Genomic DNA, 17,301 nt, shown 5'->3' with positions numbered 1-17,301 from the left:
GCCATGGATTTCAGTATAGCTCCAGAACCAGGCTTCTGCTCCCCGTTTTTTGATAACTCAGGAGCTCAATTTACTTCCAAAAGGACTGATCTCTCATCTGAGCATGCTGCTGGTGACAGGCAGGGGGGATCACCAAGCAGCCAAAAGGGATGCTGGCATCCTCTGGGCAAGGAATTTCATAACTAGAGTGTTACTTGGAATTTCAGATTTGGAAGAACTTGGGGAAGCATTTTCTCCCGGTGTTCCATCAAGTCAAAGCAGCAGTAGAAATATTGCAAAATTCAATCTTCAGATCGAGGGGGGTAAATAGACAAAGAATTAAAAACAACAACAACAAAAAAAGATAATTAGGAAATTTCACCCTGTCTCCTTCTGGGGAGCTTCCTGCATGGATTCAGGTTTCTGAGCAACATCCATCATCCCAGAGAATGCAAGGCTGGCTGCAGGCCCCTGGTGACCACCACTGAAGCATTCTGTTTGCTGTCCTCTTGATTAACAAACTGAATCCAGTGCAAGGATTGAGGGGAACTAAAACACCCACAGAAAGCAATTCCTACTGCTAGAGAGCATTTGGGTCACAAGTTTGAAACTATGCAGTGTAACTCAAGTCTTTCCTTTAAATAACCTGAGGCTAAATATGATTCTCTTTTCATCTGAATTTCCTGATGCCCTACCTCAAGCTCCATTTTGATAAGGATTTTTAATTAATTTGTATTAAATCCCAGAACCGTAGCTCAACAACCCACAGATCCATAGGTCCTACCTCTCTCAGACTTTTTCTCCCTGACCTCAGCCAAGGTTTTCAGTATCTTCACCCCACAGCTCCTCATCTGTGCCATGGAGATATGGGAGCTCCTTTCTGACCCCACCCAGCAGAGAAAACTCTCTGGCACAGGCACTGCCTCTCCACAGGGCCATTCTGATCCTCAAGCTTAAACAAAACTTGTGCAGTCCACATAAAAGCATGGAACAGTCATCAGTGACACAACTCAGAAAGGATTTTAATTAAGAACATTACCAAAACAAGGAGGGGCAGGACCATGACAGCCAACTTGGTCACTTCCCTGCTCCTCTTTAACTTCCATGCCCCAATACATTGGTTTTTACACCCAAAAAGTGGCTCCAAAGCTCCCAGCAGTACTGGCATTGAAGGGCTGGACCCTGCAGAAGACAGAAATAGCTGCCTGCACTAATGTGGCAGCACTGGAAATGCTGTCCTGCCATAAATAAAGCTTTAATGTGCCTGTGCCTCACTGCACCTTTAACTTGGCCCAGCAGCTTCCTCACTATTTGCTGGGGAAGCTGCTCTGATACTGGATCACTTTGTAATTTTTAAAACTAAGAATTTGCTTCTGTAGCCATTCCTTAAGACTCAAAATGGAATCATTTTTGAGAATGTAAAAAGGACTATGAGGAATCTGGAAGATGAAGGTAAAAATGCTTTGAAAATGTCCAAAAGGCAATGAATTTGAATTAAAGATAAATTAATGCCTGAGAAATGTACTCCATGTGAAACATGATTTATTAAGTGAGGGAATGAAAGCTTTGACCATCTGACATCCCAAATTACCACACAAATCATCCAAGAGAACACTTTAGTAGATCCACAGACAAAAAATAAGCAAGCTTCTACAAATTATCCCAGAACTACAGGCAGAATTGAACTCCACAGCTCTTGTCTAAGCACTCCAGTACCTACTGAAACTGCACTGGTATCAATAAATTTTCAACTATCAGGGACAGTGACCCAGGACATCACTGTACGAGGTACTGGAGCAAAGACTGCCAAAACCAGACACCATGTGCACCTTCCAGTGAGGGGTTAAGGTGAACTTCTTTTAGCCCTGCAGCAACGACTTCTCTAAATTTTTATTTTTAAATCACTACTTATCCTGTTCTTCAGCCCTACAAGTAGCAGGAGCTGTTCTTCATTTCTCTGTCTGCACAAGTAGTTTTGATATTGAAAGTTTAAAATACACCCTAAAGTGCTGTCATACACAAAGAGTGACCATTGCTTCTTATTCAGTCTGAGATTGCAATTAAAAGCAAAACCCAAAACCTCAAAGAATGGAGGTTTTTAAGTCCTGGAGTTTAAGTCTTTTTTTGCTAAGTTACAACCTCACTGTGGCAAACCAGGCATCAAAAAACCCAGCTAGGTTGGATGGATTTTTATGTTTTAAAACATGGCTAACAACTCCTTGGGTTTTTTTATCCCCTCCCTTGGTATAGTATTTCTGTGTGGTTACTTGGACACTGATCAAAATCTGGCACAATTCCAGCCCGGCCAAGCACAGCCACATAAATCTTCCCATCAGGGAAAATTATCAAGTTTGAGAGATGTTCCTTGACCTCGCTGTTATCTGCACATTTTTATTTTCATTACAGTAGCACACAGAGGCTGGGCAGAGACCAAGGTCCCTTGGCACTTCACACTCTGCACACACAAAGACCCTGCTCCTTCCTCAGAGGGCTGCTGCTCACAACTCACACTTTACACCACGGTAAAATGACTCGCCCAGAGGCCCCCAGTCAGCAGCCAGACCCAAAAATTTGCCAGCAGGGCAGTCAGAGCAGTGTCCTCCAAGCATTGCTTCCCCACACTGGCTCCATGCAGCCTCCAAAGCAGGTTCTCAGTCTCTTTTTTTTTCCCAACAAGTGGAAGTTTGGTCAGATTTGTCACCGTGTGCTACTGCCCACATTAGAGAAGCAGCCCAGCCTTGGTCATCTTGTCCAGGCTCTCTGCAGGGAAAGTTTAGCACTACTAAACCTCAAAAACAAAGTCAGGTAAGGTTATTAATGAGGCTTGTACCCATTTCATTCTATGGCTGTACAAAGGAAAGGCTACACCAGCACTCCTCCAGTCTCCTCAGAAGGAAACAAAACTTGGGGATGCCTCCTTTTCCTCGTCCCTTGCTTTCCCTTCCTAGCCCCACACAGGAACTGAACTTGAGGCAGCTTTCAGGACCTACTACCACATCAGCAGGGATGGTGTCTTCAAACTCAAGGGATGTGCAATTTGAGAGCAAGACTTGAGGACAGATGAGTTGCTTTATCAGCCAACCCTGCCCTGGCAGACAGACACTTCACACAACATGCCACCCCCTCAAGACACTGGGATTTACACTTGGCTTCATTGCAGGAGCTGGGAATTTGGCTTGTAGTGACCCTATGGCACACTGCAGCACGCTGAAAGTCCATTCAGCCACCCTTGCTGTCTCCCAAATCATTAATTCCACACATCACAGATTTGCTTTTCATGCATATTAGTTTGAGCACCACCCTAATAACATCCTGAGACTGGGAGATGCAACTGTGTCCTGAGCTCACCTCTGAATGAGGGAGGGGAAAAGATCACAGCAGATTAAGTCAATTCCTTGGCTTTTGACTTGGTTGGTTTAATGCTCATCAGATTATGCAGATGCCTTTCCCACCTTGGTCTCTCCTTGGCTATTATAAGAGCAGGTGTTTCCTCAGTAAGGAACCTGTGGGTTCCTAACCAGTAGGTAGGAATCAGCCAGGAGTAACTGATAATTTCAAGGGTCTTTTTTTGATGTCTACTCAGTGCTCCCTGCAAGTCACACTGCTGTAAGATCTCTGATGAGATTCCTTCCAACCCAGGGATACCCAAAAGTAACTTTATTAAAAGCACTGGAGACTTATAAACACTATTAGGCACCTCAAATAAAGTGATGGGCTTTCTGATAATTTGAGGCCAGAGTATTTCTCTCTCCCAAGTCACTAGTGCCACAGGAAGCACCTTCTGATCAGGTCTGAGCAGGAATTTAGCTGCACGTCACACACAAATCAGAGGAGCCCAACTGATTTCTAAAGGCTGCAATTTCAAGTGCAAAGAATGATGGTTAACACTAAACCAAGTTCATTTTCATAGCTTTGAATTTGGTTTTGAGAATAGTTTTAAGAGACCAATGTCAGCAATGAATTAGGCATGGTTAACCTTTCTTTGCACTGGGGAGGACAGAATGACCTCTGGACATTTCTTCCTTCCCTGCTTTTTGTGGCCCCCCTGAAAACACTGAGGCAAATTTCAACTCAGCCTGTGTTGGTTTTGTGCAAGCTTCTGAGTTAGAGAGTTTTGTTCAAAAGGCTGCAGGAGGAAGGAAAAGTGAATGGTTACAGAGCTCACTCTGTGTTGGATTCCTGACTGAAGGAGCTCAGCCAGCTTTGAGACCTGACTGCAGTAAGGTCTGGACTTAGATAAACTGAACTGCACTTGCAAAGAATCAGCCAGGAGGCACTTCAGCAAATTAACTGGGTGGCCTATGATGAAAAAGTTAACAAATGCTTAGCTGTAATAAATGAGATCTATGAACAGGTTCCAGAGTACTTGGAGCAGCTGGTGGCTTGCACATCCAAATCAACAGGATGGGAATGGGGAGGTGCTTAACAGGAAAATGCTGGTGGTTGTGCCTCTCACAAGATACACATATATTACACCTTGATGGCAATGGGAAAAAAAAACAAAAACAAAAACTGTTGGGCTTTTACATAAGAGAGATTTAGCATAGGAAGTGAAGTGTTTGGGATAACCACATGTCTGGGCAGACTCTGCTCGTGCCATTTTTCCCCAGAGGGGAAAGGTGGAGAAGCAATGGAATTACCTTGTGTGACCCACAGGGCTGAACCCACAACACTTAACGGGGGGCAGAGCCAGGGAGAAACCAGACAGCCAAAATTTACAGGGAAAACATCCTGCATAGAGCAGATTTTCTCTCTTATCCAGTGCACTGCACACTTATTTGGCAACTCCTAGCACTTGTAGGGGTGGCTGCATCCCCCCCAAAAGCTCCCATGCAGCAGCAGCCCTGCAGCCTGGGGAAAAAGGAAGCACTGGGAAGGTTCTGGCACATGGCCACATACCATCCATGCTCTCGACATGTCAGGAGCAGGACAAGGGGCAGGAGAGCTCGGGGAGGCAGGAAGGTGGCTGAGGGCACACTGGAAGTGCAGGGCAAACCACAACACAGGCAGCAGCCCAGTCCTCTGGCATTCAGGAGCCACTTCAAGCCTGATCCTGCAAAGTGCTCAGCAGCTTTCCCCTCTCACTAAGCTGCAAGGTCTCTGTGGCTCAGCACCTCACCACAGAGGGTTTTGCAGACTTATCACCTGCAAGATACAACTAATTGGTCAATCAAGATAAATCTCTTTCTAAGGAAGATTTAAGCACAGGCAGGAACAAACTCAAACTCTGCACATTTTGTGGTTTCTCTACCCGACTCAATTCCTTTTCCAGCTGTTAGAGAGAGGTGAAATGACAAGGGAAGTTCAGTGCTGCATATCTGGGGCTGGAGACTCTTGTCAGACTGATCAGATGTGTGGGTGCTGCCACTGTCTCAGCTGCAATAGCTGGGAGAGCCCAGGGAGTGAATGCCACCCAACCCTGGAGAAGCATCCACTCCCTGCAGCAGAACGGGATCCCAGCAAGAGAAATCCCAGTGCACAAGGGCAAGGGATGCAGGAGCATGCAGATCTTGTTCTCTGCCATCACATTTCCTAAAACAGCACCAAAAAATTGCAACCTAATCAAGAAGAAGTATCTCCATGTTTACATGAAAGTTGGCCAAGGAGTAGAAAAATTTTGGTGAACCCAAATTCAAGGCTTGCTGATGGGCACAGCAAAAGACTCCACAGACTCAGTCCCAACTTCTGCAGGCTGGCCAATTCTGCAAATTCAGAACTGGCACAAATGCTGTCTGCTGGACACCTTCATTACTCCACCTCTGTGTTTCTGGAATTACTATCACTTTAAGCTTCACAGAGGGACAGAATCTACTCTTCCACTTCTGCTCGCCTCTGGTTTTGCATTTAAATCCATATATCAAGAACAACCAGAACTACAAATCCATTTCCTCACCTGGGTATGAACCACAGTCACACTTTCTAAGCATCCTTCAGATCAGCATCACCAACTGCTCTGAAAGTGGAAGACAAACTGTGACAAACTGATGCTCCTTCAGCCTGAACTTGCTTGTAACAGATCTCAGGGAATCTCTGAATTCCTGCTTGCCCAGCCATCAGAAAATAGAGCTGCCACAGCACACGGAGCAAAAGACAAAAATCTCACTTTCTGGGAGATGTTAAGAAGAAACCAGCCAGCTAAAAGAGCAGGAGCCACAGGTCCATCCTGGACACACCAGCCAGTGGCAAGCAGCAGGCTGAGGCTGTTAATCATTTCAGAACTGGATAATAATGCTGAATAATCTTAATCTGATACTCAGTGGCTTCAGCAGAAGTCAGCCTGGGGCTGCTCCTGCTTGTATTCTTACAGGAAACAAAAGTGGTGGATAGAAACAGATATAAACACTACTGAGCAGATCAACTGCAAGAGGAAACAGGCAGCTAAGCTACACCCTCTGGGAGAAAGCAAAACAAAGTCAGGAAAAGAAAGGAGGGATGAAGAGAGTGAGGAAACAGAAGTGAAAGCTCCCTGTTTCATGCAGTTTGAAAATGTGATTGACCACAGGCTGCTGTTAAATGCTGGATCACACCCAGACCACTTTTCTGAGCTACAGGCTAAAGCATCATAACCCATCTCCATCAAAGCTCTGCCCCTTCTGATTTCCCTTATTTCCCTATTCATTTACATCTCCCTTCTCCAAAGCACAACTTCTCCACCAGTGACACTCCTGACCATTCATCCCGTGACTCCAGCAAACAGTTTTGCCAATTTTAGGTCAACACACTGTATTTCAGCTGAATTATTAAAAAACAACCAAACTAACTGTAATAGGAACAAAAAAACCCCCACACACTCTGGCCCTGTCCCAAGTTTCAGCCAGTGCATGCAGAGCAGCAGCATTTAGGTAGAGCCAGTAAAGCAGAACGTGGCAACACCCACACAGGGTGCAGAACTCCTAACTGTACATCTACACCCTCGTTTTCTGCTTTTTAAAGGATGTGATCTGCACAGTTAAATATTTGAGTCTTGAAAAAGTCAGCCCTTCCTCTTTTTAATCAGCATATGGTGCTCTGTGTACTTTTAGAGCATAAGGAAAAGCATCAAACTCACTCCATTTGATTCAGCACACAGTGAATAAATGACACAGAGCATTTCCACAACAGGTTGTCGTGATTGTTTCTTTTTCTGCACTTTGATTTCCAAAAAGAGAGATTATTAGACAGAAAGCTTTTTGAAGAAAAGTGTAAAAAAAAAAAAAAAAAGGAAAAGAAAAAGCCACAAGAGCTCAACTACTTCCCTGCTGGGCAGAGCATCTCCAAGCATCTGCTGTACCTGCACAGAATTACAAAAACTCCCACTACAAGCCAGTCTGCCAACAGTTCTGACACCCCTGGCTGCAGGCTGGTTATCCCCCACTTGGAAATGGGAATATCAATATTTCCACTGCCATCTGCAATTAAAGCCATTAGCCTTTTCCCACACATTTATAGATTAACTCCTTCTCAGTGTTATGGCTGCACCAAATTTTAAAGAAAAGGAAAAAAAAAAAGAAGCAAGAGCACAAAGGAACTTGCATTTACAGGGTGTTCAAATACCATCACTGGGGTTTCTGGAAAAAACTTCTTGACTAAGTACAACAGTCCTTGTCATTGGAAGGAAGTACAAAGCTAAAACTGCCATCTGCTTTATCCCTTTGCCCACACGGCAGCATTCTTTAAAAACATTTCTAAAAGATAAACCACAACACCCAAAAGGTCCTTAGTGACACCTGTTAAGGAGAGGGGGTTAGATACGGTCAAATTCCCCTTCCAGCTGAGTTTAAGAGGCTACAGAAACAGGAATATCACCTCCTCTTTATGAAACGAAGTACAGAAAGTAGTCTGAGCAAAGTATAAAATACAGAGCCCTTGCAAATAGCACTTAATTCCTCTGTATTATCTATTTAAAGGGTTGTTTCCTGCTCTGTGGAGCTAAGAATCTACACTGCAGTTCTCCCTTATACCACCAGTTCTGCAAGGCCATATATCAGCATTATTAATATGATTTACAAGTGCTACAGATGTTCTCCTTAGGGGCAGCTCCATGCAAACATCGACAGACTTCTAATAAACAGACCCTGATCCATCTGTTAACTTGTTTGAAGCATTTCACTGTACAGAGCAGAACCAAAGTGATTCATTAGAGAAAACATCTTCATCAACAACCTCCCCTGAACACTTCTCGTGCTCCAACACTTTCTTCTACTTAACTTCTAAATTTGTTTTTATGTATTTAAATGATTAAAGTTATTGTTTCAAAAAAGAACATATCCGTTTCAGGACATAAAGCACAACGAGTGTAGTAAAAATGGAGGAGCTGCCACTGGCTTAAATCATGCTCTGGGTTTACAACTACAGCACTGCACCCTTCCCATGCAAAATCCACCTAAAATCGATACAAGTTAAAGGGGATGAAGGATTAAATGAAAGAGATTTAATTACCAGGGCATAAATATACTGTTTGTTAGCTGAGGCACAGGAACCTGGTAATGGGGCAGGGCAAGACACACACCACAGCAAGAGAATCATTGCAGCTCTGCAGGCAGAGCAGCCACTTGTTACACCAGTCACCCTCCCATTTAAGACCACCACTCATCCCCTGTGCACACTCCCACCAGCTTGGCTTTATCTGTTCTCAAAGCAATTCAAGTGCCCTGTGTTTGAACAGGCACATTGTCCCGGAATAACTCTGTGTGTTAACTTAAAGCAAACACAGCCACACAAGTACAAAAGGCTCTATGGGGTCTACTACTTCCGATGAAAAGTGATTTTGCTAAGGTTGGCTAGATCCATAAACTTGCTCAGCTATGCAAGGAAGTTCCAGGTCAGCTGAGGTGTGAACAAGCCGGGCTGGTTAAGCTGCACTCGCTCCCTTAGAGAGCATCAAAGCACAAAGTTTGCGTGTTTGAAATCAATCCCTGCGAGAAAAGGAAAAAAAAAAAAAAGTGGATCTTAAAGTCTATGACCCTGCCCTGAGCAGAGTTTGCCGATTCAGGAGAAGGGAGGAAGGTGCTCCCCACTGCCTCAGCCCCAGGGAACGGTGCTGGGGACACACGGACAGGAGGACAGGAGCACAGCCCCTGCGAGAGCACCCACGGCTTAGAGCACACAAGCCCATAGCTGCTCTGAGCTCCTGCATGTGGATGAAGCTCAAGTCCAAGGAAATATGACCACGACAGTGTGGACACAAGTGTCCCAAATGATTCCCACGTGGCTTGTTCCTGCCCGGGAAAGGAATACACTTTCAGCACACTGGCTGATCCCTAATACTCCACTTACTCCAGGGGAAACTTGGAGAAACATTCCCTCTTCTTCATTGAAGAGCTGCACTTCGACATTATTTCACAGACCCTGAGCAGGACGGTAGCAGCAACACAAAAGCTGCAAAAAGCTATGCTTTCCAGGAAGGAAGAGCAAAAAGCAATGCTTTCCAGGAAGGAACAGTATTCTCCACTAAACTCAGACAATTCTTACACACGTGTGCTCAGTTTATCACTTTCACTACAGCTCCTAAATCAGCCTTGGCAAGCAAAAAGGCAGCGACATCCTGCAGCCCTTCCCAGCAAAAAAGCTCTGGGCTGCAGACTCTGCACTTGCTTATAGCCAAACCAGTGGACCAGGGCAATTTTCTAAAACAGATTTATCTCAGCATGGCCATATCGATGGGTTTTGAGAGAAGGAGATCCCCAACCAGGCACCCTCTGTGATGTTACAGGAGGACGAGCTGAGCAGCTGAAAAGACAAAGTACCAGAAGGAGAAATGTGTATTTTCCTCAATACAAGTAGGGTTTGGTTACAACAGGAAAGTCAGTCACATGAAGAGCATCTCAGCCTGTACATCTGTATCAGGAAAGTTCTCCAAGTGTAAACTTCAAGAGTGGAACAGCAATCCTTTCCTGTCCCTGCTTCTCTCTTTTTAAAGGAAAAGCAGGAACAAACAGGATCATTCCCAGAGCAGACTGGTGTCAATCACACACAAGTCTAAATCTCAAAGTTTGACAGTAAATGTCATCAGTGCAGACAGGGAAATTTGCTCCAAATCGGTCCCTCAAGCACAGAAATTTCACCTCCAATTGTCTTTGCTACACCTGTTGCAATGCTGGTGGAGAGGAGAAAGCCCTGCTCCCAGGAAAGAAGAAAAAAACTCCTCTGACCAGGTTATCCATGCTGCTGAAACACTTCCAAATATGACAACATCTCCTGAAAAGAGACCAAGGCCTGGAAAGGTGCACAAGGAACCCAAAATAGAGGTGAGTAGTTTCTTCAGTCAGTATCTTATCAAGAAGAAGGGAAAAGGACAACCAAAAAACACAGCACGTCACAGAGAATTTCTGCACTGCTCTCCAGAAGAATTTACATCCTCCCAACACTGGCTTTAGCAACAAGTGGGTTAAAGAGTTAGCGTGCCACAGAAAGTTTTTCACCTCCAACAAGCACTAACGATTGACAAAACAACTCTGATGTGGCAGTAAGATCCCGTGGAATGAAAAGCTGGAGATGCACAGATCCTTCCAAAATGTCCTGACAGCTCAGTGAGCAGCACAGCACACAATGGCTCCCTCCCAACTCCCAGAACTCCACTGCTTACAACGGGGTTCTGGGCTATTACTAAAGAATAATGTAGCAAATTGAAATAAAACAAAAGAAAACCCAAAAAAAAAACCAACATCAAGTATAACAAAACATATGGCTCATGGTAATGATTGGGAAACCCACTGAGGATTAATGAATTTTGCAAATTAGCAAAGAAGGAGCAACCAGGATTAAAGAGAAACAATTAACAACACTGAGATGCAAAACACTCTTTGTTCATTTATTTAGCAAAGTGTAGTTCTGCCTGTGCTGAAAGCACCTGATAGCTTACCAAAGTAGACAGAGTAATATATTTTGTAAAAGTAATTAAGCCTTTGAAATATGAGACCTCAGTACATCACTCAGCTGCTGCCGAGGAGAGGGATTTGACTCCCAAGTTGTTTGTGCTGTCAACAAGAGCGATCAGGCTCCCAGATTACTCCTGGGAGCAGGAGGAGGAGGAGTGAGATTCTAGGAGTGCAGCAGGGCTTGGCTGGAAACACACACCCCACTGCACGAGTGCCTCCCCTCGAAGGGGAAGTGCTAAATATTAAACAGCACCGTTCAGAACGTGCACTAAATCAAAGATGTGCCTGGGAAAACTCTGCTGGAGCCCTGGCCTGCAAGTGAGGCTTGAGGATACCAAAAACCCCCATTAGGCTCGCTCCATCTCGAGAGGTGAGTTTTAAACACACAGTTCTTAACTCAGCAGAGAGGCCTTTTACAAGATTATTAAGAACTGGGATTTAAGTCATTGTACACAGCAGTGCAAAGACACGAGCAGCTATGAAAGCCACAGAAACACTTGCATTTGCAGACACTGACTAATAACAAAATCAGCCTTCTTTAAAGACAGACAGTGCAAGGGCAAGGCTGCCCAGCACGCTTACTGAGCTGGAACTCAGACTTCAACATGCTTTTCCTCTAAATACTTTTTCAATGACAAGAACTAAAGTTTTTGTAAGCACGTTGGTGACACCGGTGACACCAGTTTTATTTCTAGAAGTCTAGTTTTATTATTTGAAGATAACAGAACTAACACTCCAGAGTCAGCTTTGAAAACAACCCTCAGACACTTCACATTGCACCTGCATTCTTTCTTAATTTAAACTCTGCACGCATAGGTCACTACAACTAAAAAGCTTTTTATTACAATAGCTACTGTCTCAGCACTGAAGAGACAATATTGCAATTAAGACATTTTATAAGGTTGTTACCCCATGCCCAAGCCTTTTATTAAACACTGTCTCAAAACACTAAACAAGAACGAGTGAAAGAAATACACAATCTTAGCATTTCTTCTCTCCAAAAAGGAAGGCTTTGAGGTCTGAAGTTACTCTGTTTCAGCAGGAACCTCCCGGGTATTATTAAAAACTCCCCAAACTTCTGTACTAAAAAAAATGAGACACCCAGCAGCCTGCCAGCGCTGTGATCTGCAGATCAGGAGGCAGGACCTGCATTCACAGAACACTCAAGCACTCAGGGAGTTGTAAGCAATACAGATCATGGCTTTTTCTGCTTGTAAAGCAACCAAACTGCTTTGGGGACTTCTTGTTTGTTTTGATCGATGCATATTTATTCTGCACTTGTCACCCAGATCCTGCAGCACATATGGCAGTCACCAAGTCCCCTCTAATACCTTGGCTTAGCACTGTGTGAATTAAAGACAACAGTTTCAGCTTTAAAACTAGACTTCAGTTTCATGTAGACACACCCCCCCAGCACACACTCACACTGTACACGTTAAAAATATTAACAAGCATATTAAAAACGTGCTTCTCTATTCCCAGCAAGGAACAGCAGGTGTGCTTTGCTAATTATGTCAGCTCCTAACCTGTTATTATTTACCAGTGTCAGGGAACTTAAGATGAAAAAAAAAAAAAAAACCACCAAAACAACAAAACAACAAACAACCCAAAACAATCCCAAAAACTACGTATAAAAGTTTGAAGTATTAGTGAAGCCATCACATTTGCTCATCCAAACAACTTTATTTCAGTAACTTTTGACTCCTGAAGAAATCAACAGAAAGGAACATCCACACTCTGGGACTGTCACAGAACATTTATCCCGAACCTGACAGAACGCATTCTCCACGTTGTCAAAAGTCAATTGTGGAGGAAAACACGTTCTGAATTAACACCCTGCGAGACCCAAGCACGCACACAAGACCCGCGACCTGAACACTACAGCTTTGTTTGAAAGTGAAACCAAGCAGGCTACAAATAATGCTCTATCCCCAGCGCCCAGGGAGGTGCCAAACCCGAACAAGAAGCATAAACGGAGGAGAGAAGGACGGCTGAGTTTTGAAGATTTACATTTTATTATCGGCAGCATTATTTATAGCGTGACACTTCTATATATATAAATCTGCGTTTCTTTTTTACACCTAGAAAGCATACCGAGTTTAGGCAGCGAACCCTTGGGTTTCCGTTTATTTGCGAAAAGTTTGGTAAACACCGGATATTTACACGAGCGGAGCAGCTGGGTACGCACACACACACATATACACAAATAAATGCATGCGGACGCGGACAACACGCGAAACGCGCACTTTCCAGCCCATCTCATCCGCTGCCTGCTCAGACCTTTTTTTTTTTTTTTTTTTTCTCCAGCTCCCGAGCCAGCCGGGGAAATGGCCGGAGCGGGCGGGCGGGCGCTGGCCCAGGGCTGGGGCCACCACCGGGCTCCGGAGCCGGGGACCGCCAGCACCGGGGGCTGCAGGCTGCCTAATCCCCCCCCTTCCTCCCGTTCCTCCGCGATATTTTTTAATTTTTTCTTTTTGTCCCTTTCCCTCCCTTTTTTTTTTTGTTTTTTTGTTTCCTCCCCTCTCTCTTTTTTTCCTTGTTTTCGAGAGCGCCTGCAGCCCTCCTTTTCCTCGCCCCTAATTTTTCCCCTTCAAAAGATGGCGGGCAGAGAGAGAGAGAGAGAGAGAGAGAGAGCGAGAGCGAGGGAAAGCGAGCGAGAGAGGGGGAAGAAGAAGAAAAACAAAAAAAAAAAAAAAAAAAAAAAAAGAGAGAAGAGAAGAGAAAGAAAGCAAGCAAGCCCGTCCTGCGCTGGGCTCGGCGGGGCCGCGGCTGCGCCCGGCCGGGGCGTCTTCGGGCGCTCGGTGAGAAGGGGAGGGGGAGCAGAAGATGGAGAAGAAGCGGCAGAAGAAGAAGAAGAAGAAAAGGGTGGGCAGGAGCGGCGGGGCCGAGAGGAAATCAATGGCCAGGCTGCAGCCAGCCCCGCCGCGCTTTGTTACGATTGTGGCGGCGCACAAAGGCTGCGGGGCCGCGGGGAGCGACGCGGGGCTCTCGCAACAAGAAGGAGCACAAGAAGAGAGGAGGGAAAAAAAAAATTAAAAAAAAAAATCAGCATTGGCCTTTCCCAAGTGGGTTTTGCTTTCCTCCCCCTTCTTCCCCGGCCCCCCTCCCTCCAGAAACCATGGCCCAGTGCTAGCAATGCACACCCAAGCATCTAACAAATAAAGGGAAAGATTAAATAGATTACTTTGCCCCGGCAGCTCCAGCAACGTTTGCCTTACAGTCCCTCCAGTTGCTCTTCTTTTTATCCTCGGCAAGGCAGTATAATAGATGCGCTACAGCGCCCGAGCGCTCATGCGCCGGGGCGCAAGGCCATGTGGGCACCGTAGTCCCGGGCCGGGCCGAGCGGGAAGCGGCGGCCGCAGCCCGGACTACAAATCCCAGAAGGCCCCGGGGCTCCCCCCGGCCCCCCGCGCCCTCCCCGGAGCGGCGGCCAGGGGACGGCAGCGGCAGGGGTGATGCCCCGGTCAGCGGGCGGCGGGGCCGCACAACGCCGCGACCCCGGCGGGGAAAGCGCCTTGGCGGGGCTCGGGGAAGGGGAACCGCGACACGGAGCCGAGAGGAGGTGGCGGCGAGGGGGTGTCCCCCGGGCAGACATGGCCGGGGAAAATCCCGGCTTCCCCCGTCCGCCCGCGTCGCGCCTCCCGAGGTACGAGCAGAGCCTGAAAAGTGCGGCTGGGAACGCGCGTGGGACCCACGCCGAGCTGGAAATCACAACTGCTCTCGCCCCCCTTTTTTGTGTGTGTGTGTGTGTGTATGTGTGGGTTTTTTTGTTGGTTTTTTTTTTTTTTTTTAATCGCGGTTTGTATTGGGTAATGCGCTCTCGCGTTTATTACGCAACAACTAATACGAGCTGCAATAAAAATAGCCCGCCGCCGATACACGCTAGAGTAGCGAGCGGCCAAAAAAAAAAAAAAATCCATCAAGAAAATCCACAGCCCGATGTAGTTTGCACTGGTTGGTGGATTTCATAACATTGTCAACTGCTGAAAGCAACAGAAATTAATCTAATGTATACAATATAAACAATGTGAATTTTACCAGCACACCATCATAAAAGCATCAACAAACATCAGCGCTGTTAAAAACACTTGCAAGTAACAGACCCACACACATCCCGTGTCCTAAAGCAAATCCACAACTGCAAACAGAAGTTAAAAAAAAAATGTTATAAGCCAACATACGATTGAATTGCTGCAGAAAAAATAGTATAATACAACTATTGGAAAATAAATAAGGGAAACATTTAAGTGCCAATATGGAATAAGGCAGAGTGAGGGGATTTCTCTGTGGACACGTGTGCCAGCAGAGGCTGCCACGCTGCTGGTTCAGACAGCCACACGCTGATGCCAATTAATAAGTCAATTTATTGTAACCATAAGGTGAAGGCAGTTTTACTAAAAGACCTTATTTCCAGAAGATTAGCTTTAGAAGCACACGACCAATGGGACTGAAATGTCTCCAGAGGTATGATATAATCAGAAAGATTGTACAGGCTTAAGAGAATTCCATTTAGCCATGCTTGCAGCTGCCTCAGGGTGGAACCAAAATTGTGTACATGCCTTAGCCAAACTCCCCCCAAAAAAGGCATTTTGGCACTCAACTTCAAAGTCTGTGCAAATTCAGGAACCAGAAACTTGCTCACAACTCTACCACTCTTGAGTGTATTTACTAAGGCAGCATTTGGTGTACTTGCATCCACACCCAAACCCCACTCTAGGTCAGTGTGTGAGACTTGGGCTTCCCTCCTCACCCTTTGGGCTTAACCATCAGGGACCCCAAAGTCACCTCCCCACCCTCAGCAAATGGTCTCTGCCGGAACATGAAGCATGCAAGCAGAAAGAAAAAAGTAAATTATAGGAGTTCCTAAGAAGAACCACCACACTTCACTGAGGTGTTCACAAACCTGCTTGCTGGACAGAGAAGAAATCCTTTTGAAACACCACCTAAACTCTGCCCTGCCCACAAGTGTCCTGAACACCAGGTACCAGGGAGTAGGGGAAGGACTGGATTTTGAGTACTTTTTACCATTTTTCTGCTCTAAGCCCATTTTCAAAGCAATCTAAGAGACCACAAGTGTGTCAAAGCATTTGAGAGCTGAAGGGAAGTCCTGCTCCAAGATGTACCTGATCCACATGGATAACCAGAGCAGGAATTCCTGAATGCCATAACATACACAGACACCAAATCATGAGCATGACCAAAGAGCCCCTAAATGAAAACTGCTGCAGCTCCAGGCATGGGGGCTGGGAAAAGTTGGCAGCTGAAGCTTTCCAAGAAAGGGGGCAGGGAGAAATAGGCTGAGTATTCATTAGGAACACTTGGAAAAATGGACTCCATGCACTCCAAAGACTCCTTTTCAGCTAAATCATAATCTGAAAGCTTGAGTTTTAAAAGTATTTATATTTTAGTTTAAGACAAACTCCTACAACAAAAGAAGCGCTGGCTGCAATCTAAGACTTGGCAGAGCCACAAGGAACCTAACAGGGGTCTCCTAATGCAGAGTGTTCAGCAACAGACACAGAGCAGGGAGAAATTGGGGAGTGCAGGCAGAAAGGCAGAGACAAGAGAAGCCAGAGAGCAAAAAACTCTCCAAGCTAGCAGAGCACTCACCTCACAGTGAAAATGCACAAGTTCAATATTGGAGTTTGAGCCTCACTGCAAACCCACGGTCAGGAGCACGATGATGAATGGTGCATCAAAACTGCAACCCAAAAGGAGTCTCCAATTACACCTTGTCCTGCCTTATCTCACCCAGGGTGGGCGTAAGAGAGTTTCATCCCAAATTGTCGTGTTCATTATGCAGCAGGCTGAGCAGGCAAAACAATTCACGTGGGAAACTGTCCCCAGAGATTTCACCACTATCAGTTTTCAACCTGGAACACAGCAGTCACTCACACACCTACCTGTAGGTCTGCAGACTTGTGCTAGAAGAACCTTGCTGCATCCTCCAAGGGATTAGGAAAGCAAACATATTTTGGGATCCCTAAAGCCTTCTTTATGCAAGGCAGTGAGTTTAGATAATGGTTTAGCCAAACAGGCACAGGCTGACTCAGTTGGAATAAGCCCCTTAGGAGGTACAGTGAAATCAAATCAGAACAATTTAAGCTCAAGTTACTAAAGCCAAAGTAAAAGCACTTCAACCGAGGAAAAGAGAGTCATAATCTTTAAATTAAATTCTGAACTGATTTTGTCACACAGTTTCATGCACAAGAGTAACAGGCTGCTTCTTCTGAGACACCTTAACACCAGCTTTTCCATAAGGCACAAAGTTACAGCAGCTCCTCCTCCTGCTCCCCAAGCTCAGAGGAGCATCCTAGATTCACCCAAAGCTTCTCAATTCCCCTCTGAGGTCTTTCATGCTGCACCTCCAGTTACCCAATTAGTGCCTTGTTAATGAACACCTGCCGTGTATTTATTCCTGGCTGCTGCAGTACTTTTAACTTGTAATGCCCAGTGGTACCTGAAT

General features: G+C 45.5%; 1 protein-coding gene across 1 annotated transcript in view; it reads right to left on the bottom strand.

The window, feature by feature from the left end:
• The window catches only part of BRD3 (bromodomain containing 3), a 31,746-nt gene extending 17,592 nt beyond the window's left edge, over nt 1–14,154 (bottom strand). Inside the window, exon 1 of the mRNA XM_014873279.2 lies at nt 14,020–14,154. The gene's annotated coding sequence lies outside the window, so the exon portion shown is untranslated. The remainder of the gene's footprint in view (nt 1–14,019) is intronic.
• Nucleotides 14,155–17,301: the final 3,147 nt, after the last annotated feature.

This window comes from Sturnus vulgaris, chromosome 22 (genome assembly GCF_052056855.1).
Source record: "Sturnus vulgaris isolate bStuVul1 chromosome 22, bStuVul1.hap1, whole genome shotgun sequence".
Lineage (NCBI taxonomy): Eukaryota > Metazoa > Chordata > Aves > Passeriformes > Sturnidae > Sturnus > Sturnus vulgaris.
This window is presented reverse-complemented; position numbering and strand designations above follow the sequence as displayed.